At 38.6% G+C, this 26,122-nt stretch overlaps 1 protein-coding gene across 1 annotated transcript in view; it reads left to right on the forward strand.

Moving 5' to 3' along the window:
- The first annotated feature begins 12,762 nt into the window (after window positions 1-12,762).
- The window catches only part of arhgef19 (Rho guanine nucleotide exchange factor (GEF) 19), a 53,732-nt gene continuing 40,372 nt past the window's right edge, over window positions 12,763-26,122 (forward strand). Inside the window, exons 1-3 of the mRNA XM_051662138.1 lie at window positions 12,763-12,939; window positions 13,071-13,266; window positions 13,297-13,355. The gene's annotated coding sequence lies outside the window, so the exon portion shown is untranslated. The remainder of the gene's footprint in view (window positions 12,940-13,070; window positions 13,267-13,296; window positions 13,356-26,122) is intronic.

Below are 26,122 nucleotides of genomic sequence, written 5' to 3' on the forward strand. Positions count from 1 at the left end.
TCATCTCCATCATTTTGAGCTATTCAGCTCAAGGTTGTTTTGACTGCACCAGACAGCCAGCTGTTTAACCTCCCTTCTGTATGCAGACTCATCGTCATCTCGGATGAGGCCGATGACAGTGGTGTAATCTGCAAACTTCAGGAGCTTGACAGAGGGGTCCTTGTCGATGCAGTCATTGGTGTAGAGGGAGAAGAGTAGTGGGGAGAGCACACATCCCTAGGGAGCACCAGTGCTGATTGTACAGGTGCTGGAAGTGAGTTTCCCCTGTCTCACAAGCTGCTGCCTGTCCATCATAAAGCTGGTAATCCACTGACAGATAGACAAGGGAACAGAGAGTTGGTGTAATTTATTACAGTATAGCTGGGATGATGGTGTTGAAAGCCGAACTGAAGTCCACAAAAAGGATCCTTGCATATGACCCTGGTCTGTCCAGATGTTGCAGGATATGATGCAGTCCTATGTTGACTGCATCATCCACAGACCTGTTTGCTCGATAAGCAAATTGAAGGGGATCTAGAAGGGGTCCAGTGATGTTCTTCAGGTGGGCCAACACAAGTCTCTCAAATGATTTCATGACTACAGACTTCAGGGTGACAGGTCTGTAGTCATTAAGTCCTGTGATTTTTGGTTTCTTTGGGATGGGGATGATAGTGGAATGTTTGAAGCAGCATGGGACTTCACAATGCTCCAGTGATCTATTGAAGATCTGTGTGAAGATGGGGGCCAGCTGGTTAGCACAGGATCTAAGACATGCAGGTGAAATGCCATCTGGACCCTGTGCTTTCCTTATCCTTTGTTTTCGAAAGACGCGGCTCACATCATCTTCACAGATCTTAAGTGCAGGTTGAGTAGCAGGAGGGGGGAGGAGGGGGGTTGCAGGAGGTGTTGGTGTTTGTGTGAAGTGAAGTTCAGAGTGGGTGTGGGGTGTGAGATTGTGCCTTTCAAATCTACAGAAGAACATATTCAGGTCGTCAGCCAGTTGTTGGTCCACCACAGGGTTGGGGGCAGGAGTCCTGTAATTCGTAAGTTGTTTCATGCCACTCCACACTGATGCAGGGTCGTTAGCTGAAAACTTGTTTTTCAGCTTCTCAGAGTATCTTCTTTTAGCCACTCTGATTCCCTTATTTAGTGTGTTCCTGTCCTGATTGTACAAGACTTTATCCCCAACTCTGTAAGCATCCTCTTTGGCCTGACAAAGCTGCCTGAGTTCCACTGTAAACCATGGTTTTTCGTTGTTAAATGTTAAATAAGTCCTAGTAGGAATGCACATATCCTCACAAAAACTGATATATGATGTAACATTATCTGTGAGCTTGTCCAGGTCTGTGGCTGCAGCCTCAAAAACACTCCAATCAGTGCAGTCAAAGCAGGCTTGTAGTTCCAGTTCTGCTTCGTTGGTCCATCTCTTTACAGTCCTTAATACAGGCTTAGCAGATTTTAATTTCTGTCTGTAGGTTGGAAGAAGATGAACCAGACAGTGATCAGATAGTCCCAATGCTGCCCTAGGAACAGAGTGATATGCATCCTTTATTGTTGTGTAGCAATGATCCAGTATATTTCTGTCTCTGGTTGGGCATGTAATGTGCTGTTTGTATTTGGGCAGTTCACGTGTGAGGTTTGCTTTGTTAAAATCCCCAAGAAACACCCCAATACTGACCCCCCTCACCATTCTAAACAGCACTGTGGCAGCAGTGGAGTCATTCAGGTTCCTGGGCACCACCATCTCACAGGACCTGTAGTGGGAGACCCATATTGACTCCATTGTGAAAAAAGCCCAGCAGAGGTTGTACTTCCTTTGTCAGCTGAGGAAATTCAACCTGCCACAGGCGCTGCTGATACGGTTTTACTCAGCAGTCATTGAGTCTGTCCTCTGCACTTCAGTAACTGTCTGGTTTGGTTTAGCTACGAAATCAGACATCAGAAGACTACAAAGGACAATTCGGACTGCTGAGAGGATTATTGGTTGCTCCCTGCCCCCCCTTCAAGAACTATACACTTCCAGAGTGAGGAAAAAGGCTGGAAAAATCACTCTGGATCCCACTCACCCTGCCCACTAACTTTTTGAACTGTTGCCTTCTGGCCGACGCTTCAGAGCTCTGAGCACCAGAACCGTCAGGCACAGGAACAGTTTTTTCCCTCAGGCTATCCATCTCATGAACAGTTAAATTGCCCCATTGAGCAATAACTATGTGCAATACACAGTTTAGTCTTTCTTATATTTATCCAACACATCCAGCCTCTTCTGCCATTTCATTCCTCTGGGAAAAAAAACAAAAACGTTTGCACTGTACATAACAGATTTGTATTTACACTGTACATAACAGATTTTATTAGATTTGCACTACCCATGTGTATGTGTGTATGTATGTGTGTGTCTGTATGTATGTGTATAATTATTTTTTATTTTTTATTATTATCTATGTCTTGCTGCTGTTTTTGTATTGTTTTTGTACGGGTGTACACTGGAAGCTCCTGTCACCAAGACAAATTCCTTTGCAATAAAGCTCATTCTGATTCTGATTCTGATTCTGATACATCCAAGTTGTCCAAAATCTGGTTCAGGGATAAGTCGTGGAATGTCCTTAAATGGCTCTTTCAGTCCATCATTAAAATCCCATTGCAAACCTTTGTTGGGATTTCAGGGAAGCAGTGGCAGCACAGAAACCAAAGAATGCCAATGAGCTGGAAGCTTTTGCTCATGAGAAATGTGTAAAAATTCTAATAGAGAGGTGTCCGAAGCCTGAGAACACTTACCTGAAACATTTATTTGCTGTTATTAAAGATAAAGTATGCTCCACAAATGATTGACTTTGGGGGCTGAATATTTTTGACATGACATTTGTGGAGAGAATTAGTTATTTTTTATTTTAAAATTTGGGTAAACTGAACTCTTTGTTCTCAAAATTACTCAAATGTGTATTAAAAACTTGTTTACTGAGGTTTTAGTTGATGTGTTTTAATTCACATCACCAGAATGTATTGCTGGTCAGGGGGGTTGAATAATTTGTATTGAAACTGTATATCTTTTTATTAAAGAAACAAAGATGAAAGTGAATTAATCATAAAGTAATACAAGACACGTTCACCTTGAACGGAAAAACTGAGTATTATTTTCATTTCTTTTGGCAGCATTAACTGTATTACCAAAACAGAATACCAACACAAATTCGATAAGAACACATTTGGCAGCATTATTTTGGGAATTTATTAGGCTTATTTATTTTTATTATCATTGTCTTTACATTTATAATTGTCATTAGTTCTTAATCTGAAGGCTATTAGTTATTTTTCACCTGATGTCATTGACGGATGCTTGCGTGATTGCAAATGGGGCCATTGGAGACTGGGAGGTGGTTAAATAATATTTTTTGATCACTTCGTTATTTTTATTCTTTTTTCATTTAGTTTAAAGTGCAGTCTGAATTTAGAAATGTCTTTTAAGTTTTTTGTGTTTCAATAAATGAATTAAATTTTTAAAGAAAAATCAATAAAGCAAAAAAATTCACCGACCCTAAGCAGGTGGCTTGATGATGTAATAGGATATCACGATATTTTTAAAGCAATTATCGCTAAAATATTTTTTTACATATCGCCCAGCCCTATATAATACCATTTTGTGCAGTAGAGGACAAAATTCAGTGCAGTGAACCATAAAACTGTAGCTGTCAGCGCTGCTAGATTTTCTTTCTTGTGGTCAGTTTTTTGTTTTTTTTGCTTTGTGTGTTGTCTGGTATAAAGCATTCAGAGATGAAAATGGAAGATACAAACTGGTGTACTGGGAGCTCCTGGCTGTCAGACTGGGCTTTATCGTTGCCTTTGAGGTATATAGTTTACAATATGAACAATTTAAGATCAAGCAACTTGATTAATGTATTTTTTATCACTTTTTAAAAACGATTATTTGTATTCTGTGTAATCATATTCCTAAAGGTGCACTCAATGATGTTTTGCTAGCAATCATCTTAGACTTATACTGACACCTAGCTGCGTGGATGAAGCACCATGTAAAATCAATAGTTTTTGGTTTTGATGCTATTAAAGAAATGCATTATTCGCAGTCAACCATGATTAATTCATTTCATGAGCGAAAGTGTCCAATAAAACTGAGATAAAGTGAGTAGTATTTGGCTGGTCATATGATCTCAACATGGCAGCTCCCATGAGGCAAACCACTTCATAAGTATGTGTGTGTGTGTGTGTGTGTGTGTGTGTGTATATATATATATATATATATATATATTTCATATATATATACACACACACACACACACACACACATATATATATATATATATATATATATATATATATATATATATATACACACACACACACACACACACACACACATATATATATATATATATACACACACACACACACACACACACACACACACACACATATATATATATATATATATATATATATATATATATATATATATATATACACACACACACACACACACACACACACATATATATATATATATATATATATATATATATATATATACACACATACACACACACACACACATATATATATATATATACAGGTGCATCTCAATAAATTAGAATGTTGTGAAAAAGTTCATTTATTTCAGTAATTCAACTCAAATTGTGAAACTCGTGTATTAAATAAATTCAATGCACACAGACTGAAGTAGTTTAAGTCTTTGGTTCTTTTAATTGTGATGATTTTGGCTCACATTTAACAAAAACCCACCAATTCACTATCTCAAAAAATTAGAATATGGTGACATGCCAATCAGCTAATCAACTCAAAACACCTGCAAAGGTTTCCTGAGCCTTCAAAATGGTCTCTCAGTTTGGTTCACTAGGCTACACAATCATGGGGAAGACTGCTGATCTGACAGTTGTCCAGAAGACAATCATTGACACCCTTCACAAGGAGGGTAAGCCACAAACATTCATTGCCAAAGAAGCTGGCTGTTCACAGAGTGCTGTATCCAAGCATGTTAACAGAACGTTGAGTGGAAGGAAAAAGTGTGGAAGAAAAAGATGCACAACCAACCGAGAGAACCGCAGCCTTATGAGGATTGTCAAGCAAAATCGATTCAAGAATTTGGGTGAACTTCACAAGGAATGGACTGAGGCTGGGGTCAAGGCATCAAGAGCCACCACACACAGACATGTCAAGGAATTTGGCTACAGTTGTCGTATTCCTCTTGTTAAGCCACTCCTGAACCACAGACAACGTCAGAGGCGTCTTACCTGGGCTAAGGAGAAGAAGAACTGGACTGTTGCCCAGTGGTCCAAAGTCCTCTTTTCAGATGAGAGCAAGTTTTGTATTTCATTTGGAAACCAAGGTCCTAGAGTCTGGAGGAAGGGTGGAGAAGCTCATAGCCCAAGTTGCTTGAAGTCCAGTGTTAAGTTTCCACAGTCTGTGATGATTTGGGGTGCAATGTCATCTGCTGGTGTTGGTCCATTGTGTTTTTTGAAAACCAAAGTCACTGCACCCGTTTACCAAGAAATTATGGAGCACTTCATGCTTCCTTCTGCTGACCAGCTTTTTAAAGATGCTGATTTCATTTTCCAGCAGGATTTGGCGTCCTGCCCACACTGCCAAAAGCACCAAAAGTTGGTTAAATGACCATGGTGTTGGTGTGCTTGACTGGCCAGCAAACTCACCAGACCTGAACCCCATAGAGAATCTATGGGGTATTGTCAAGAGGAAAATGAGAAACAAAAGACCAAAAAATGCAGATGAGCTGAAGGCCACTGTCAAAGAAACCTGGGCTTCCATACCACCTCAGCAGTGCCACAAACTGATCACCTCCATGCCACGCCGAATTGAGGCAGTAATTAAAGCAAAAGGAGCCCCTACCAAGTATTGAGTACATATACAGTAAATGAACATACTTTCCAGAAGGCCAACAATTCACTAAAAAAGTTTTTTTTATTGGTCTTATGATGTATTCTAATTTTCTGAGATAGTGAATTGGTGGGTTTTTGTTAAATGTGAGCCAAAATCATCACAATTAAAAGAACCAAAGACTTAAACTACTTCAGTCTGTGTGCATTGAATTTATTTAATACACGAGTTTCACAATTTGAGTTGAATTACTGAAATAAATGAACTTTTCCACGACATTCTAATTTATTGAGATGCACCTGTATATATATATATATACACACACACACACACACACACACACACACACACACATATATATATATATATATATATATATATATATATATATATATATATATACACACACAGACACACACACACACACACACATATATATATATATATATATATATATATATATATATATAAACAGCTTTTATTTAGCTACAGTTATGACTGGAGTATATGAAGCATATTTTACAGTAGTATTATTTATTTCTTTTAATGAGGAAAAATTACTATGTTCAGCTTTAATGAGTATCTTTGTCTTGTTTTACTTAAAACAACATGCATTTACCTGATAAGCAAGACTGTGTATGATAAGGTTTTTTTTCAGAGATTGCATCTTGAAAATACATGTATTTTTCCTTGTGCCATTGGCAGATTCATTTAACAAGTTTTAAGCATAAACAAGTGAAAAAAACAGCCACAGAACACCAAAAGACAAAACATCGAGGTTAGATTAAATATATAGAGAGATATTATAGAGACAAAATTAAAGATTATAAAATACAATGTATATATTGTCATTTGTTGTATATCTTGATAATGAAGTCTGTGTACACATTCTCAGCTTTTGGTGTTCTTTGTTCTGCGTGCTATTGACTGGATGGTACCTGACATACCTGAATCATTGGAGATGAAGATCAAGAGGGAGCGTTACCTGGTAAGCAGGTGCTGGCTGATAACCAGGAGGCTCTGCTGGTGAGTGGCAGGATGCCTCATAGGGCATATAGTGACGTCCACACCCTCCAGTACCCACTCACTGTGAGCCAGCCCCACATATTCTCAGTAAAGGGATAGTTCACCCAAACATTACAAATCTCTCATCATTTACTCACCCTAACACCATCCCAGATGTGTATGACTTTCATTCTTCTGCTGAACACAAAGATTTTTTGAAGAATTTTTCAGCTCTGTAGGTCCTTACAATGCAAGTGAATAGTGACCAGACCTTTGAAGCTCCAAAAATCACATAAAGTCAGCATAAAAGTAATTCATAAGACTGGTTTAATCTATGTCTTCAGAAGCTATATGATAGATGTGGGTGAAAAACAGATCAATATTTAAGTCGTTTGTTTACTATCTATCTCCACTTTCACTTTCACCTACTTCTCCTTCTTCTTCTTCTTTTTATCTTTTTATTTTTTGGTAATTCGCATTCTTTGTGTATATAGGAAAAATGCTGATAATAATATGTTGCTTACACATATTATAACTTGCCATGTTGGCAGCAATAGTACTTTGTAAAAAATAAATAAAAATAACAATAAAAGCAAATCCTAAACAGTCAAAATAGTCTCTTCAAAACTGGGCAGGGATGAGGACATTGGGGGCCCAGAGACAGCCAAAGTAGTGGGGTCTGAGGGATCTTCTACCAAAAGATTAAAATATTTCATCAAGGCTTCATCTGTCGAGGGCACTTGGATATGAATATTAAATTATAAGATCAACAGTTTGTTTTGAAGCTGAATGACAGCAGTCCAGTTTTTGTGTTGAAATATTTTTATGGTAACACTTTACAATAAGGTTCCATTCTTTAACATTAGCTAAAGCATTAGGTATCATGAACAAACAATTAACAATATATTTTTTACAGCATTTATTAATCTTTGTTGGTACTAGTTAATAAAAATACAGTTGTTCATTGTTAGTTCATGTTAGTTCATAGTGCATTAACTAATGTTAACAAATGGAACTTTATTGTGAAGTGTAACCTTTTTCACATTCAGAATATATATATTTATGGGACATAGGAGGCCTTTTGATGGATAAAAACACTGTATGGGTGTTCAGGGGTGTCCCCTGAGAAAAAATGTAAAAGTCTGAAAGGACCATTTTTATATTTTCCTTAAAGTGAGAATCTACTTACAAACAAACAAACAATTTACATAACAACAGAGAAGCAAAAAAATACTATTTGCTTAATTTAATTATTAAATAGGCTTTCCTTGCCACCCATGCCATGATGACATCTCTGATTAATTTTCACAAAATTAGAACAAAAATCTGTTTGTTTAATATGAAAGGCTTGTAACATGCTGATTAAACTCTAAAGGCTGCACGTTAACTTGTCCTGACACAAACCTGGCTTTGCTGAACCGTCTGAATCACATATCAGACAGATATGTTGTTTTCTGCAGTGTGTTCAAGCGAAAGATGCCAGTATCTGTAGCGTTGTCTCCGCTACTGTTGTTAAAATAACAGTGCCTTCAACTACGTACAGTAAATTAGGCATTATGGCGCCTCTATAGCAACACGTGGAGAGCAGGAATAAAAGCGCGTTCAGCACTGGACGCGCTTTATTCCCGCTCTAGAGAGAAATATTTCGCTCTAGCGCTGAGCGCGCTTTATTCCGGCTCCGTGTACGTATACAAGTATGCTTACACAATCACTTAGCCAGATGTCAGATAACTAGCACCAAGATGTAGATCTCGGTCCGGATTGAATTGTCCTTCAGTCCGGACCCTGTTGAGTACCCCTGATATAGATTTAACCAATGGAGTCATATGGATTACTTTTATGCTGCCTTTATGTGCATTTTGTAGCTTCAACATTTTGGTCGCCATTCACTTGCATTGTTTGGACCTACAGAACTGAGATATTCTTCTAAAAATCTTTGTTTGTGTTCAACAGAAGAAAGAACGTCATACACATCTGGGATGGCATGAGGGTGAGTAAATGATGAGAGAATTTTCATTTTTGGGTGACTATCCCTTTAAGAAGTCCTTCATGTTTGCATCTTTTTTTAAAGGCTCTTAAGCTTTTCATCATTTTGTTCAAACCTCAAATGGGAATCTAGATCCCACATTTTAAGCCCATCTAATTTGATTTCTTCTCTTTATGCATTATTATATTTCCACAGTAATATCCACAATCTCTAAATCAACATTATACACTTGTACAATGATCCCCTTGTATTTCTCCTCCAATTAAAAAACACAAGGATAGTTCTTTTATTTTATTTTTTTATAATCATGATGACACACTTTTAGCACTCTCATTAGAAGTAGAGCAGATATGTCTGCTTTACTTATTAGTGACCTGATTTAAGTACTCCATATATTCTAAAATAAAAGGGGGAAAAAGATCAAAACATATTTCAACCCACTTTTATGAAAATATGTTTTAGGATGTTGCTCTACTTCCTGTTTGAGGTCAGAGTGTATATTTGGCTACTTGCACTTGTTTTTATGCCATATTGTGTGACGCTGTCATTAATATAGGGCAGTTTTTTATTATTTATTTTGAAATTAAACTTAAAAATGCAAACAGACCCTTGACATTCAAAGCAGGTGGAGGTGAAAGTGTCTCCTAACTCTCTTTGTCTCTTTGACTATCATTGTGCTGTCAGTGATGTGGTGGTGTGTTGTGTACGTCTCAGTGTTCTGACCATGCCCTTATGTGATTGTTGTTGCATTCCTCTCTTCTCGTGAATTAAATTTAAGCAATAAAAGTGAGACCAGAAGAAGGTGAGTGTAGATGTTCTTTCAGTTGCTATATTTAACAGCTGCGCCATATCTTGCTGTTTTTTCAGCATCTCGCACCGGGTTTTTAAGACACTGTATTAAGTTAAAGCTGAAGTATGTTACTTTTTCAGTGTTAAAATACTTTCTTCTATCCCACATTAATATGCAGAGACAACTATAAGTAAGCCATTCATAGGTTAATTTTCTTGAAAACTGTTAACATTGTGTCTCTGTGGCGCTTTAAAAATTCCTGTGTTTGTTTTGAGCCACCCACTTAGACCCGCCCCAACAACGTTCCTCAACCAATGGCGTGAGTTGGGGACGTGACTATCTGACTGTTTAAACAACTGCAAACGAGAAAACATTACAATGGAATTGGAGAGCATTTTAATATATATATAAAAAATTACACATTTAACCTCTAATAAATAAGTTTTCTTTAACCTTTTTTTTTTTTTATTTTATTTTTTTTAATTGAAAAATGGGTTTCCTCTTTAATTATTCTTTTGCTTTTGTCCTTAAAGCAAGCCAAACGCTTAGCTACGTGAGACTGACCTGCAGGGCAGAGGCTTCTCCAGGAGGGGGCGCACTTGTTAAGAAAAAACTTAACCTCAGAACTGATCCAATACTGATACTTTTTTCAGTATTTGCTAAAAAAAAAAAAAAAAAAAAAAAAAAAGACTTGGACTGAAACTTGGCTTGAGTTTTGCAGTGGTTTATGTGTGTGTGGATGTGTGCGTGTTCTGTGCATGCAATTGTAAATGTAGAGGTTTATGCCAAAATCGTTCACTATCACCTCTAATTTAACAAAAGGTTGTATAAATATGACTTCCTCTGGCATTAAACATGGTGAGACATGTGATAACATACACTGACTCTTTCTGCACTCCTAAAAAAAAAAAATCTACATTATCACTACAGTATATGTTTTTAGTAATGACGGAATCTGATTGTGAAAAATGGAGGATGATTTCGGAATAGCCCATTCTTCATTATGTGTTAATGTGAAATGCTTCTCTAAATAATACCTAAACATATTTGCCTTTGTCATGTTTATCTCTGGGCTGTTTAATGTGATATGTTTTGAAATAAAGCTAGCTTCATTAAGGATTCAAATCATTGTAACTCCATGGGAATTATTTCATGCTGGAAAGAAGGATTTAATTCGTGGTCCTTTTAAACAAAGCCTAATTGTACAAGAACTGGTTAGTTTGAACAAGAACAAAAATGATATGCTTGAACAAGTTAGAAAGGTGAATAAGACAAGACTAATGCTAAGCCATTGAAGTTCTCTATTCCAGAACTGAGATCCGATGCCAGCTGGCAAAAGCACCAGATCTTTGGTTAACACGTCCATGTAGGCAGCTCATGCCCCACTTTTCAGCTCTGTTTTCTGCAGGAGAGCTCTTGTTCTCACATTCCATTTAATTTGATCAAACCATCAGGCCCAGCTTTGTGTGAGCAACCTACCCCCTTGAAACTCTTTACCTAAAAAAAAAAATGGACCACACACTTAAAAATAAAGGTTATTCCAAGGTTCTTTGCAGCACCTTAGGTTCAGCGAAGAATCTTCTTTTTATTCAAATCCATTTTTTGCTAAGACTTGTCACACTATGAATTCGGCAACAATATGTCGAAAGTTTTGCTTTTGAAATTGGTCTGTCGAAATTCGAATTACTGCCCCTAGTAGCAGAAGCTGGAAGGGTTGTTTAATGCATGAGCATGTGTGAGCTCCAGTTTCCAGGTGAATTGTTCAGAGAGTGGCGCCAAAAATGAGAAGTATTTTTTAGGTGTAAATGATGTAATAGTCAACAGGAATGCATATTTTGTTAATCCTAACCCCAACCCTAAACCCACCCCTCGGTGGAGTAAAAAATAAATTAAGTAAAAATGCAACCTCCATTGTTTATGTGTATGTGTTTACATGTTTCTGAGGTTACTCGTACTATCAGTAGTGCCGAAGAGAAATGTATTTACATGTAAATTGATGCAAAATGGTCTGATAGGGGATGCCGCTTGTCAGTAATTCAGCTGAATGGGGTTGATTTCAAGGTTCATGAACTTTCGGAAGCAGCATGTAGATTTACCATGTGGTCATGTTGTTTTTGCTGTTTATGGTTATTGGGTTAGCATCTTTGTTGATAAGCTCATGAAGTTGTATTATACTGTTCTTCAGATTGCAGTTTTTTGTTTTTTTTTGTTTTTTTAAAGCAAAATAGATGGATCAAGCTACCCTGATTTATTAAAAGTTAGGAGGTGACAGGTGTTCTGTTAATGATTTCTCTATAACCCCACCCACCAAAACTGAAAAAGAATCTCAACAGCCTTGGGCTCTTTACCTTTTTCCCTATCTCTCTCTCTCTCTCTCTCTCTCTCTCTCTCTCTCTCTCTCTCTCTCTCTCTCTCTCTTTCCCCTTCATTTTTTGATTGTTATGATTGTTGCGCGTTCCTTTGCTATTCAGCCTGCAGGAGGGGTGGGTTGGTACATGTCATGGTGCTTAAGTATGCAACGTGGACAGCAGCCTTTTCACTATATTAATGATGGACTCCATGTGCCTCATCACCTGCAGGAGCAATCCAGAACAGTCTATTACACAAGAATCACATGCTGAAATGGTATAGATAACTGTCATACATTGACATTAATTTTTTTCCATCTTAATACAATGATTTTTCAGTACTAACGTATTGATAATAGGATATAAGGGGTTATTAACAATAAATAACCATCTTATATGATCTGTCAGTCTGGTTACTAAAGTTCAGATAATTATTTTTTATTTTTTTGCTGATCTCTAGACTTTCACACAGCATATCTTGATAAACGGCTCTTTCAATCCACCACTCAGCCCTTTATAAGTAAATAAATGAGGTGTGTGAAAAGGAGCAAGTTAAAGAGGTTTTAAAGAGCATATCGGAGTGAGTTTGAGCATGCCCTTTCAGCTATACTCGCTATCTTCAAACTGATACTTACCTAATTATGCACATGCACATGCACACACTCGCATGCAGGAAGGGATATTCATATACAGTTTTATTCCCACCCTCCTTATTCTCCTCTCTATCTCACTAAAAACTAACCCTCCCAACTCCCTTCTAACAAGCTGCCTGATATCCACTTGCAAAGCACTGCTGTTGACACATAGGAATCCAGACCCACACACACACACATGCTCTTTCTCCCTCCTTGGCAGGAAGGACTCCCCTCAGAAGCAGACGACAGCTTGTGCCTCTCCTTCTTTTCCTCTGCTGGCAGGTGTTAGAAATAAAACCATAAATAAGTAGAAGAGGGAGCCAGAGACAGCATGTGAGTGGAGGACAAATGTCTTTCTTCATTTGTTGCAAAAGAGAGAGGAGGGGAGATATGAGCACAGATATGGAGGAGAAATTGATTTTTTAAGTAGCTAGAACAGTCAGTCTTTTTTTCTTCTGTTGCAGCTGTATTTTTGAGTGACTGATAAGGAGATAGAACAGAGCACTTGGATCATCTGCTCTTAAGCCGCAGTGTTTTGACTGAGTTAGAGTGCAGCTGAGTGGAAACAAAGTAACCCAGAGGAACACAAGGCGGTCATGGACACTATTCCACTTCAGCCACAATCTTGTATGGCTTGGATTTACACACTGGTGTTGGAGCCCAGCCCGCAGTCCACATTGGTGTTGGAGTCCAGCCCGCAGTCCACATTGGTGTTGGAGTCCAGCCCGCAGTCCACTGATACCAATGAGGTACTACTTTTCTGTAAATATAAATCTATGGATATCTGTTGCATGTAGGCTGATACCACCAGAATAATTTGGGGAAAGGTTGTGCACTTTGTTTTTCAAGTTTTATTTTTGAGTTTATAAAAGGAAGCATTATACATGCAGTGGGATGCAAAAGTCTGAGACAACATTTAAACCTGGAAATAAAAGTTTTAGGGTTTTGAAAAATAAATAAATGTTTAAGATTTTCCACATTTACTATATATCACTAATCGAATGTAAGCAAATTTGTGACTTTGACCTGAAAATAGAAAGTTTTAGGAGTTTGAAAAATGTAAAACAAAGACAATTTATGACATAAAATAAAAAATATTTAAGATTCTGCACTTTTTCTAGATCACCAATCGTCAGGCGCAGATTTGTGTCATTCACCATGTTAACTCCTTTGCACAAAAGATCAGATTTCCTTGTTTCCATTGAAGAACACAAGATGTTCTTTAAAACATTCTCAAAATATGTTTGGATATCATGGATTATCATGTTTTGCTCAAACTTGTGAAGTCCATGCTAATTCAAGTGCATGCTGTTATTAAAGCAAAAAGGGCACATATCAAATCTCATTATCTACATTTATGAGTTAAACTTTTCATTTAAATTATGCTGATAACATACTTTCTTAATGAACATGTTGGAAAAAAGCTAAATGGAAGCATTTTCACTAGTGGTCTCAGACGTTTGGACCCCACCGAATGGTTAATTGGTTATTAGCTGATTAAATGCTGTTTTATTTGACTTAGTGTAACTTTTGGATATTTTGAACTGTTGCCGTCAACATAATTCGACAGTGACAATGTTTAAGGTCATATAAACAAAGGTCATTTCTATCTGTCCCATGGGGGTTTCAAATTGTTGTACCAGGTAAGCTGTACATTGCTTGAACAGACACTCTTGTGTTGAGTAAATGTTTTGCTTTGCACATCTGATACTCATCACCTGCATAGACAAAGCTCATGATAGGCTTGGGATTTAGTCAATTTTATTCAATCCTGGAAAACCAAGTAGCAGCACTGCCCTGCAGCCCTGCTATTAGACACAATCAGATGCAAATATGCCAGCACTACTGAGCACTTGCAAGCTGCATAACAGTGCAGTAGATTGATATGAGCCCTGAATATGCTACAGCTGTAGGGAGCAGAGATTGCAAGTGTGCATGCGTGAGCTGCTGCTGTTCATCTGTGGGGCTGCTGAGTGCTTGTCCGGAACACGCAGTCAGGGTCATGCTTACTGATATTCGAACCACTGCCCCCAGTGGCCGAAGCTGGAAGTGTTGTTGAACCTTTGGGACGGTGTGAGCACCAGTTTTCAGATGAAATGTCCACAGAGTGGTGTCAAAAGCAAGTTGTTTTTAGATGTAAATGATATACACTCACTGAGCACTTTATTAGGAACACCTGTTCACCTACAGTACTTATTCATGTGATTATCGAATCAGCTAATCATGTGGCAGCAGTTCAATGCATAAACTCATGCAGAAACGAGTCAGGAGCTTCAGAAAATGTTCACATCAACCATCAGATTGGGGAAAAAATGTGATCTCTGTGATGTGGGGGGTGTTGAATGGAGTGCTGAATAGAGTTTTGCCCAGGGCGCCATACAACCGCTACTGCGTCGAACATTGAGGCAGATAGACAACAGCGGAAGACCACATTGGACACTTTAATAGGACTATAGTGTTCCTAATAAAGTGCTCATTGAGTGTATTACAGTCAACAGGAATGTATATTTATCAACCATATACCCTAACCAAAACACCAACCCTAAACCTAACCGTCAGAAGGGTAAAAATAAAATGGTGGAGGGAAAATGCAACCTCTGAATCGTGCTGATTGATTACATGAACACAGTTACTTCCTGGTTTCCTCAGGACCAGAACATGTATCTCTGAGGCTGCTCGCGCAACACGCTATCTGTTGCCACAAAAAAAAAGGTAAACACATTTGAATTGATGCAGAGATGCCTGATGAAAGATATCTCTTGTCAGTAACTTGGCTTAATGGGGTTGATGTCAGGGCACTGGAACATTCAGTAGCAACATGTCGACTTCCCTTGTTCATGTCGGAATTTTATGCAAAATGTTTCATAATGAAATCTCTGATTTTTGATTGCAGACTTTGGTATCTTGGCAAATCTGAGCACAGTTTGTGACATTGTTGATATCTCTTCTGACACTCTACAGAAAAGACACGTGAGATTATTGGGGTCTTTTTATCAGGAGAAAAAACTGGGAAACAGGAGATTTAAGCAAAAGTCTCACATTTGCTCTCCATTTAATAATTTGCTGTTTAGGAGAATTAATTGAGAAATTAAATAGATCTCATTTGTGAACTTCTTTCCTATGGCAAGTTATGAATAGGGCAACGTGGCAGTTCTTAAACAAGTTGAGACAGATAAAACATTTTCTACCTGCTTGATGACTTGCTCAGTAATAAGTTAAGAGTACTCGCTGTTCTGCCCATGACTCATATGATAGAGGGTGTGTTGGTTAATGTGCATGTGTCTTTGTGTCTGTGCTTCTTAAGTTCATATACATTTGTTTTATTTAACGCCATGTGTGGAGCATGTGTTTTGGAGTGTTTTCTTTTCTTTCTGAGTAGGTGGGTGAGACGTCCTCTTTATGACCTAGCACCTGTCTGATAGAGGGCTTTATGTTCTCTATAGTGTTGTGTGGGCAACAGCAATTATTCTGGCTGCACAGACCCAAGAGTCAGAGTTATTAAACAGTAGAAACCATTCCTTAAATTTAAAGGTGAAGTGTGTAATTTTTTCAATGTTGCAGATTAATATGCAGAAAGAGAGACAACAATAAGTAAGCCCATTCTTAGGTTGATTCTCTCAAAGTGTAAACACTGGGGCTCTTTGGCGCTATCAAAAGCCCGACACAGCTACATCGGCTCAACCAACAGTATGAGTTAGGGTTGAGGCTATCTGTTTATTTTGACCAATGGTAGACGGAATGGATTTGGAAAATCTGTCTGAAATTTTTTTTGCTATGGGCTGTTTTCACAGCCTGTAATGATTTTCAATTTTTAAGAAATATTTCGTGTAAATTTATAACATTATTTTTTGTGTTATATTACCCTGACATAAAATAAATAAATAAATAAAAACGTCACCACTGCTTCGACGGGGTTTCAAATAACTGCTAAGCGAATGTCAGTAAATTTGCCTTTTATCTCTTTTCTGAAACCTTGATCTATTTTTCCTTTTTTGGAAAGTCATAAAAACATACATTAATACTGAATGTTTTCTGTTGCTGTTGGAGCAAATGGAAATGCAAAAAATAAAAATATTTGCAGTAGTCTTCCATTCATTGCTACACTGTACAATGTATTTAGTTGACCACAGATTTTTTTAAGTAAACACGTATTTGGATCAAGTAAAGTGAACTTAAATATTTAAGTACAGTTTTCTAATTTAATCTGTGATTAAAATATTGTTGTTGTTATTTAATTATTTAAATTGAGTTATAGCACATCTCATACAGTATAAAGGAAATTTTGACTGGACTCTAGGTTAGCCAAATGGCACATTGGATTCTCCGCAGTACTTCTTATTGCACATAAATCTGCACTTTTGTAAAGTATAATTGAGTAAAGAAGAAGGACTAAAATTTAACAGGCTCCAAGTTCAGAGGTAACACTAATCACTCTAATAGTGACTTCACACAAATCACAACTATCAACCAGCTACAACAAAACAGCAGCAACAGTCATAAGAATTAAAACTATATTAGTTTTCTAATAACAATTACTATTTTTCTCCATAAATCCTCTTGTCTTAACCAAACATTCATCATTTATTCAAGTGCATGGGCTTATGGGTATCTCACACAGCCGCAATTTTGTACTTGATAATTTTGAGTTAGTCGTACCTGAAGCCAAATTTTAAAGAACATACAGTATATATGCCACAAACTTGCTAGGATGAAGGACCCAAATACAGGGATGCGAGAAAAAAATAAGTCTTTATTTAACAAACAAAACTCTCTCAAGGGAGAAAAACAGTACAAAAGAAAAGAACTAGTAAGACTAGTAGCAGGACATCAGGTACCGACCGAAGGCTAAATACCGGCCAGTCCAACTGACAGACAAATAAAATAATTCTGCAACCACAAGAAACACGAGGAGGTTAAAATAATGAGGTAAATAACGAGGGACAGGTGCTCATCAGGCGCTGGATGGACGGCCGTGAAGGACAGGGCTGACAGGGAAGGGATCGCTGAGGGCTAGACATAGAGTAGGTAGAGCACAGGTAGGGAACTGGACAGACTGAGCTCTGAAGACTGGGGGCTGAGCAGAAAGAGCGCTGGACGCTGGGCAGACAGATCACTGGGGGCTGGGCAGACTGAGGAGCGGCCACAGAGGGCTGGACAGACTGGAGAGTGACCGCTGAGTGCTGGACAGACTGGGAAGTGACCACTTGGACTTGGACAGAAGGGTAGTGGGTGAGGTCAGTGGAGGCCACAGCACAGACGGTGAGGTCCTTGGCAGCCGCTGGACACTGAACAGACTGAGCAACAGGTTGGTAGCTGGTGTCTGGCAGGTGCTGGCCACTGGACTGAGCAAAAGACTGGTAGCTGGTGTCTGACAGGTGCTGGTTACTGGGCTGAGCAATAGACTGGTGGTTTGTGTCTGACAGATGCTGGCCACTGGACTGAGCAAAAGACTGGTAGCTGGTGTCTGACAGGTGCTGGTTACTGGGCTGAGCAACAGACTGGTCAACAGCCTCAGGGAACTGGATGGCAACTCATCGATGGCAACAGGACAGGCTCATCGATGGCCACAGGAAACAGAACAGGTTCGTCGACTGCCACAGGGAACCGGACAGACTCGTCGATGGCCGCCGTGGTCAGGAGCGCTGGCAGTGACTGGGGAACGGCCTCCGTGGCCGGGAGCGCTGGCAGTGGCTGGGGAACGGCCTCTGTGGCCGGGAGGAACTGGACAGGCTGGACTGCGGCTGCCATGGTCGAGAGTGCTGCAGCGGGAACGGCCGCCACCCCCTGCCGTTCGGAAATGGGCTCCCCCGCATTCTGATGGTCATCAACGGGCTCCCATGCCTCCTGGCAGTCAAACACAGTGGCTCGGCCAATAGGCTGGGCTTCTTCCTTCTCCTCCTCCTCTTCTGAGGTGTGGAGGCAGTGGCCGAAGCATCCACTTCCGTGTGGGGGATGTCCCCATCCTCGGGTTGGGATGAAGACTGGAAGTATTCCGAGGCACAGGCTGTGATGAACTCATCCCATTTCATGGCCAGCCTGATCATCTCGAAAACACTCCCACCCTCACCCCGCTCTGGGACACAACACGGACTGGTCCTCCAACTGTAGCTCGAAGAGCCTCTTAACTTGAGCAGCTCTTTGGCGAGCAGAAGAACATGGGTCGAAAAAAATTCTTCCCTGCTGGGTCCATAGCTGGCTGAATTCTTCTGTCACGAACTTGCTAGGATGAAGGACCCAAATACATGGATGCGAGAAAAAATAAGTCTTTATTTAACAAACAAATGGAATATAACACACTCACAGACATGTCATTCAGACGAGACAGACAGACAATCAGGCGAGGCAAAGTCAGGCCCGACTGTGACAATGTATTTATATATATTTAGAGTTACGATTCCAAAATGTGACATTTCAAGTACTGTTTAATTAGGAATACTTGATTGTTTTTATTAATGACAACTTTCGGGTTTAGAGAGTAATGGTAACTTCATTAAAATTAGTATGAATAGTAAAAAATTCAGCTTAAGTTGAGTCAACTATTTTTTTTAGATAACCATTAGTATTTACAGTTACCCCGCTAAAGTTTGCTTCCATGTTTCAAAACACTCAGAAATGTGAAAATTCTCTTCTGTTTTGTTACACTAGCAGTGCAGAAATTACACACTTCACCTTTAAACTAGCTTAATAATATCAGAGTGTTAGAAGCTTCTTCTAGACTCAGCTCCAAATGCCATGGGATTTTTTATCTACCTGGAAGCTGAGTATGCTTTAAACCTCAAATAAAACCGGTATCATTCTCATAGCTCATGAGTGAATGTCCACATAAGATATGGGGACAACAAAGAAGTATCACATCTCAATAAAGTCTCCCTTCCTTATTCATCTTCATTCGTATTCATCCTCAACCCATATAGAACCAGAAGCCATTGTACGTAATTGCTGTGTCATACCACTGGAAGTGTAAGAGATATCCTTTTAGTAACAGTGATTATCCCACACAATTATGGGTCCTGCATGAATGCAGTGAGATCAGGTGATATTCATACACCCAGACTGGCTGGACCTTGTGGACCAGATGAATTGTCTGTGAATCTCTTGCCCATCTCCTTTATCCAATAGACAACCATAGATCAACATTTGTAAGAGACAAGCACACCCGGGACAAGCACACATTTCCATGTCTTCATTGATCTTTGGTAACAGGAGTGATCTTTCAATGCTGTAGGATGTGTGTTTGAGCATGGATGAAGCTGACAGGGTGTGGCTTGGTGGTGCTTTGCTTTAGTTAACATTGTTGGCAGATATGAACATCAGAGAGACAGTGGGGGTGGCCAGAACCATGGAATGTCTATCATAACCTGCGGCTTGCCGCTCCTCCAGCTTGGCCGTGCCAGCCTATGTGTCTTTGATGAATGTGTTTGGATGACTCATTGCATGCTCATATATGCAGGTAGAGATAAGAACAGATAGTGGAGGGAGCACTAGATGGCACAGGATGTTTGGTAACAAATGCAACTTAACAAACAGGCATGTGTATGTGCTTTTGAGGCCATATCTTTGTCTTCATCAATCAAGCTTTTCTATACTGTATGTCCTACTCTATGAATCCATTAACAAAAAGACCAATGTTATTAACTTGTTTTTTTGGACATCGTACCATTGTAATACCATGTTTTTTGGACATGTATAACAACATTACCATGTTTTTTGGACATGTACCACAGCATTACCATGTTATTTTGGATATTGTATAATGGTAATACCATGAATGTTTCACAACATTACAATGTTATTTTCAACATGGTACATCTTGGTTTCTTAAACATTTTCCATGTTTGTTTGGACATGGTACATTTTGGTTACTTAAACATGTACCATGGTATTACAATGTTTGTTCAGACATGGTATCATGGTAATACTGTGGTTTCTTAAAAATGTACCATGATATTACCATGTTTTTTTTGGGTATGTTTCCATGGTAGTACCATGTATATTTGAACATGTTCCACAACATTACCATGGCCTTATCATGTATTTTTGGACGTTACCATAGTAATACCATGTTTTTTGGACATGTACGATATCAATATCATGTTTTTTGGACATATTACCTTGGTAATACCTTATTTTTTTAGATACTGTATGTACCACAGCATTACCATTTTATTTTGAACATGTTGCCATGGTAATACCATATTTTTTTTTTTTTTTTTTTTTTTGGATATAGCACAACATTACCATGTTATTATGGGCATGCTATTTTTGGTACATTTTAGTTACTTAAACATGTTCCATGGTATTACAATGTTTGTTTGAACATGGTACCATGGTAATACCGAACATGGTACCATGGTAATACCAAACATGGTACCATGGTAATACCAAGAGTATTTGAACATGTACCACAACATTACCATGGCCTTATCATGTATTTTTGGACATGTCGCAATGGTTATACCATGCTTGTGGACATGTAGCAGAATATTACCATTTTCTTTTTTTGGACATGGTATCATGGTAATATTGGTTTTTATTAGGGGTTCAAGCCCGAAGAGCTGAAACCCTATTGTAATTGTAAGGATTTTTATTTTTATTATTATTCTGCCCTAAAACTGATCGTGCAGACCAAAGCGTAAGTTGAAACTTTGAGGGAAGGTAGACCCCCAGAGTACTACAGCGTATCAAATTTCAGCACCATTGGCCTCAAAGTGGCGCTATAGTGATCATGTATACGTTTTAGCCCATAACTCCTAAACCGTTTGTCGCACACTCAGGTGTCATACATCATTGATTCCTTGGCTCAAGACGAACTTACATCTTTTTCATATATATATATATATATATATATATATATATATATATATATATATATATATATATATATATATATATATATTCGTATATCCGATTTTATTTACGTCATGAAAATTTTTGTGCTAATTTTTCGAACCTATTTTTTCGAACTCGCACGAAAATTGGGGTGTGTCTACTATGAACCCTCCTGACAAAAATGTATCAAATTGGTCAGGCGTCGTCCATTTTGTACATATTGACCAATATCTACCAAATGAAAAGGCCAAATGTTATGAAACTTAAATATAGATATATACATGTACCATGGTTATACCATGTTTTTTGGACATGTTGCCATGGTAATACCAGGATTTCTTTGGACATGTATAGCACAACATTAGCATGTTATTTTGGACATGGTACATTTTGATTACTTAAACATGTCCACTACCATGGTATTACGATGTTTGTTTGAATATGGTACCATGGTAATACCATATTTTTGGGATATGTATGACAACATTACCGTGTTTTTTGGACATGATACCATGGTAATACCAAGAATATCTGAACATTTACCACAACATTACAATGGCCTTATCATGTATTTTTGTTTTGGACATTTTACCACAATAATACCATGTTTTTTAAACATGATATCATTGTAACTGTGGTTTCTTAAAAATGAACCATTATTATTAGTAACCACATTACTATGTTTTTTGGACAGGGTACCATGGTATGCAAAAAAATGTCCTACTCCCTGAGAGCTGAAATAAGTGTTGTAAGATATCTCACCTGACTCTGTGACAGGTGACTGTGTAAACAGCAAACAAAAATTGTGTCCGTGTACTGAGGACAATGATGCTTTTGACCTGTCAATCATTTTGCACATTCTCATAGTATTGTAGTTGCAGCGAATTATTGAGACTTACTGCCATTTTTAAGCCTTGTTGTTAAGCTGTCTGTTGAGGGCGCTATTTTGCTGCTGTTGATTTAAACAAATGTGTCTGCACGATGTCAGTCTCAATAAAGCTAATTTATTATTTTTATAATGTGCTGGGTTTTGGAAAGAAGGGGCTTTACTAATTCAACGGCTCAGTCTCGTGGAAGTAGAACGGCTGGAATCGCTTTCAGCACCTTTAACATCCATTATACTGTAGTATTACCATGTTTTGGACATTTTACCATGTTAATACCATTGATTATTTACAAAAGTTTTTCGACATGTATTACAACATTACCATGGTATTTTTAGAATTACCATGGCACCATGATATGTATCAAAGTACCACTGTATTGCCATATGATACCATCACTCTTCCATAGTACTGCCACAGTACTTTTCTGTGATCACCTGCCATGTCAAAAATACTTATTTGTGTCTTTTGACTTTAGTGTAATGCATATCTTTAGTTAGACTTCTCATTGATTTACAGTTTACATTATCCTAGAAATGAACTGTAACTCCCATCCCATCTTTTCTCCTGCATATGGAGCACCTGCCCCATCACCTGACAGTGAGAGGCAGCAGGCTAAATTTGTATCTGAACCTACATCTACCAGAACTGCATTCTGGTAGTGGGTTAAAAGGATGGCATGCCACACCCAGAAGTACTCCATCCCAGTCGGGCTCTCTGCCTGCAAAATGTTCTCTCCTTAGTTACCCTCGTTTAGCTTTCTGAATTCAGGTCAACAGGGCCACTCTGGGTGGAAGAGGGATCCAGCTCCTCAGGTCTCTGTTCTAAAGCCCCTTCAATCAACTCTGTTTGTAAGGCTGGCCTTAAAGTGCTTGTAAAGTCTGAAAATACCGCAAAGCTCACCTGCAGAATGAACAGATGGTGACGGAAGAGGTTTGGGAAGCAATAAGAACAGGCCTTGTTTGTGTGACGACATGCTATTAGGGCTACGGGGCTGCCATACTCTTCCCCCAGTAGTCAGCCCAGCAGCACAGATAGGATGCAGCCACACAAATAGGGTCTGTTCTTGTTGCGTGAGCTGGGACAGACGAGACTCTTTGTTTGTTCTCGGCTACAGCTTACTGGGTAATTTAAGTGGAATGACAGAAGCGCAGTTATTTGGGGAATGTGGAAAGTGTCTACATGTGTCAAAGATCTTTATTGCCAGTGGGGGTTGCCCATGATAATGAACTTGCTTTCTTGCAGCTCAGAAGGCTTAATGGTTAACCATTTTATTGTGTTCTCTTTTTGCATTTGCAAAAGCTTTGTGGCCCTTGAATTTCAGGATATATACAAAAAAGAAGGAAATTATAATTGTTATAATTTGTTGAAAGTAGGATAGTTTTGAATTATGAATAACATTTTTTATTATTTACACTTTAGTTTAGTAAAATGTTTAATGTTTAGTACAGTTTGTTAATTTTCATTTTTCAGCACATTTAAATGTTATTTTTCTTTTTAGTAATTTAGGGCTGTAAATTTTGATGTGTTAACTGTTACATTTCTCAGGGCATCTATACCGAATACATTACATTACTTTTAATGAATGCAGGTTTTAAAAGTTTCAATAATTTTCAAATAATTTGTGGTAATTTTTATTTTATTTTATTTTATTTTGGAGTTATGAAAATGTATTTTAGTTTAGTTTCAGTTTTTTTCCAATAGTGCTTTATGCTTTAGGAATTTAATTGTTTAAATATGCAGAAACATTAGACCACCTGGCAATCTATAACAAGCTTTTCAATTTTAGTAAATGCTTTTAATGTACATAAAAATATGTGTCAAGAAATCTGTACCTCCTCTTATTAAGTATGCTCGTACAAATGTCAGTGCTCTTGGGTGGGTGATTGTTGTTCATTGTGTGGTTGAGTATGCGTGCATTTGTCTATGAAAAGTGAAAAGTGATCCTGAAAAAGCCATACCCTACAGGTATGTGTAAAAGGCCTTTCTCTGTCTCCACTTTGTGCACACCTGTTTATCTCTGCAGCCTGCAGGCTTTTTCAGGCACTCAGCTGACCTGGACCCATCAAATCTAATGTGAATAAAATAATCAGCATGAGTTTATTACATGGACTTAATACACCTGAATACAGCTTATCATAGAAAATCTTGAGGAATACCAGCACTGCAGATATTATTTGAAACTTAAAATGTAGAGCTTTTTTAGGTCAAATTTAAAAGGTGATGTAATTTTCTAGATGTTAAAATTAGGGCTGTTGATTTAACACTTTAAAGGAATATTCCAGGTTCAGTACAAGTTAAGATAAATTGACAGCATTTGTGGCATAATGTTGATTACCACAAAAATAATTTCAACTTTTCCCTTCTTTTCTTAAAAATAAATAAATAAATAAAAAATTGAGGTTTCATTGAGGAACTTACAATAGAAGTGAATGAGGCCAATCCGTAAACGCTAAAATACCCACTGTTTCAAAAGTATAGCCACAAGACAAACAATATGCATGTTAACATGATTTTAGTGTGCATTTTTTAAGAAACTTTTTTTATGCCACAAATGCAGTCCTAACTTGTATTATGAAATATGTATTGTATAAATATACTGATGGGCCAAAACATTATGACCACTCACAGGTGAAGCAAATAATGTGGATCAACTCCTAACATTGCCACATGTCAAGGTCTGGGTAGATTAGATGGTAAGCGAACAATCAGTTCTCGTAGTCAATGTGTTGAATGCAGGAGAAATGGGCAGGACTAAGGCCTAAGCGACTTTGACAAGGGCCTAATTGTTATGGCCAGATGACTGGTTCAGAGCATCTCTGAAATGACAAGGTTTTTGGGATACTCCCAATCACCAGTGGTGGGTACCTACTGACAGGTACTCCACCGACAGGGACAAACCACAAACTGGCAAAAGGGTGTTGGGCACTCAAGGCTCATCGATGCACGGTGGCAACGAAGGCTATCCCGTCTGGTCCAAACCGACAGAAGGTCTACTGCGGCACAAGTCACAGAAAATTTTAATGATGGTAATGGGAAGAATGTGTCACAACACACAGTGCATCACACCCTGCTGCATATGGGGCTGTGTAGACACAGACCGGTCAGAGTGCCCATGATGACCCGTGTCCACCATTGAAAGCGCCTAAAATGGGCACACGAGCATCAGAACTGCACCATGGAGCAGTGGAAGAAGGTCGTCTGGTCCGATGAGTCCTGTTTTCTTTTACATCATGTGGATGGCCATGTACGTGTGTGCCATTTAACTGGGAAAGTGATGGCACCAGGATGCACTATGGGAAGACAAGCCGGTGGAGGGAGCGTGATGCTCTGGACAATGTTCTGCTGGGAAACCCTGGGTCTGGCCATTCATGTTGACGTAAATTTGACATGTGCCACCTACTTAAACATTGTTGCAGACCAGGTATACCCCTTAATGGAAATGGTATTCCCTGAAGGCAGTGGCCTCTTTCAGCAGGATAATGCGCCCTGCCACACTGCACACATTGTTCGGGAATGGTTTGAGGAACATGATGAAAAGTTCAAGGTGTTGCCCTGGCCTCCAAATTCCCCAGATCGCAATCCGATTGAGCCACTGTGGGATGTGCTGGACCAACAAGTCTGATCCACGGCAGCTCCACCTCGCAACTTACAGGGGACTTGAAGGATCTGCTGCTTATATCTTGGTGCCAGATACCACAGGACACCTTCAGGGGTCTTGTAGAGTCCATGCATCGGTGGGTCGGTGCTGTTTTTGACCAACAGCATATTAGGAAGGTGGTCATAATGTTTTGGATCATCGG

Source organism: Myxocyprinus asiaticus, chromosome 29 (assembly GCF_019703515.2).
Source record: "Myxocyprinus asiaticus isolate MX2 ecotype Aquarium Trade chromosome 29, UBuf_Myxa_2, whole genome shotgun sequence".
Lineage (NCBI taxonomy): Eukaryota > Metazoa > Chordata > Actinopteri > Cypriniformes > Catostomidae > Myxocyprinus > Myxocyprinus asiaticus.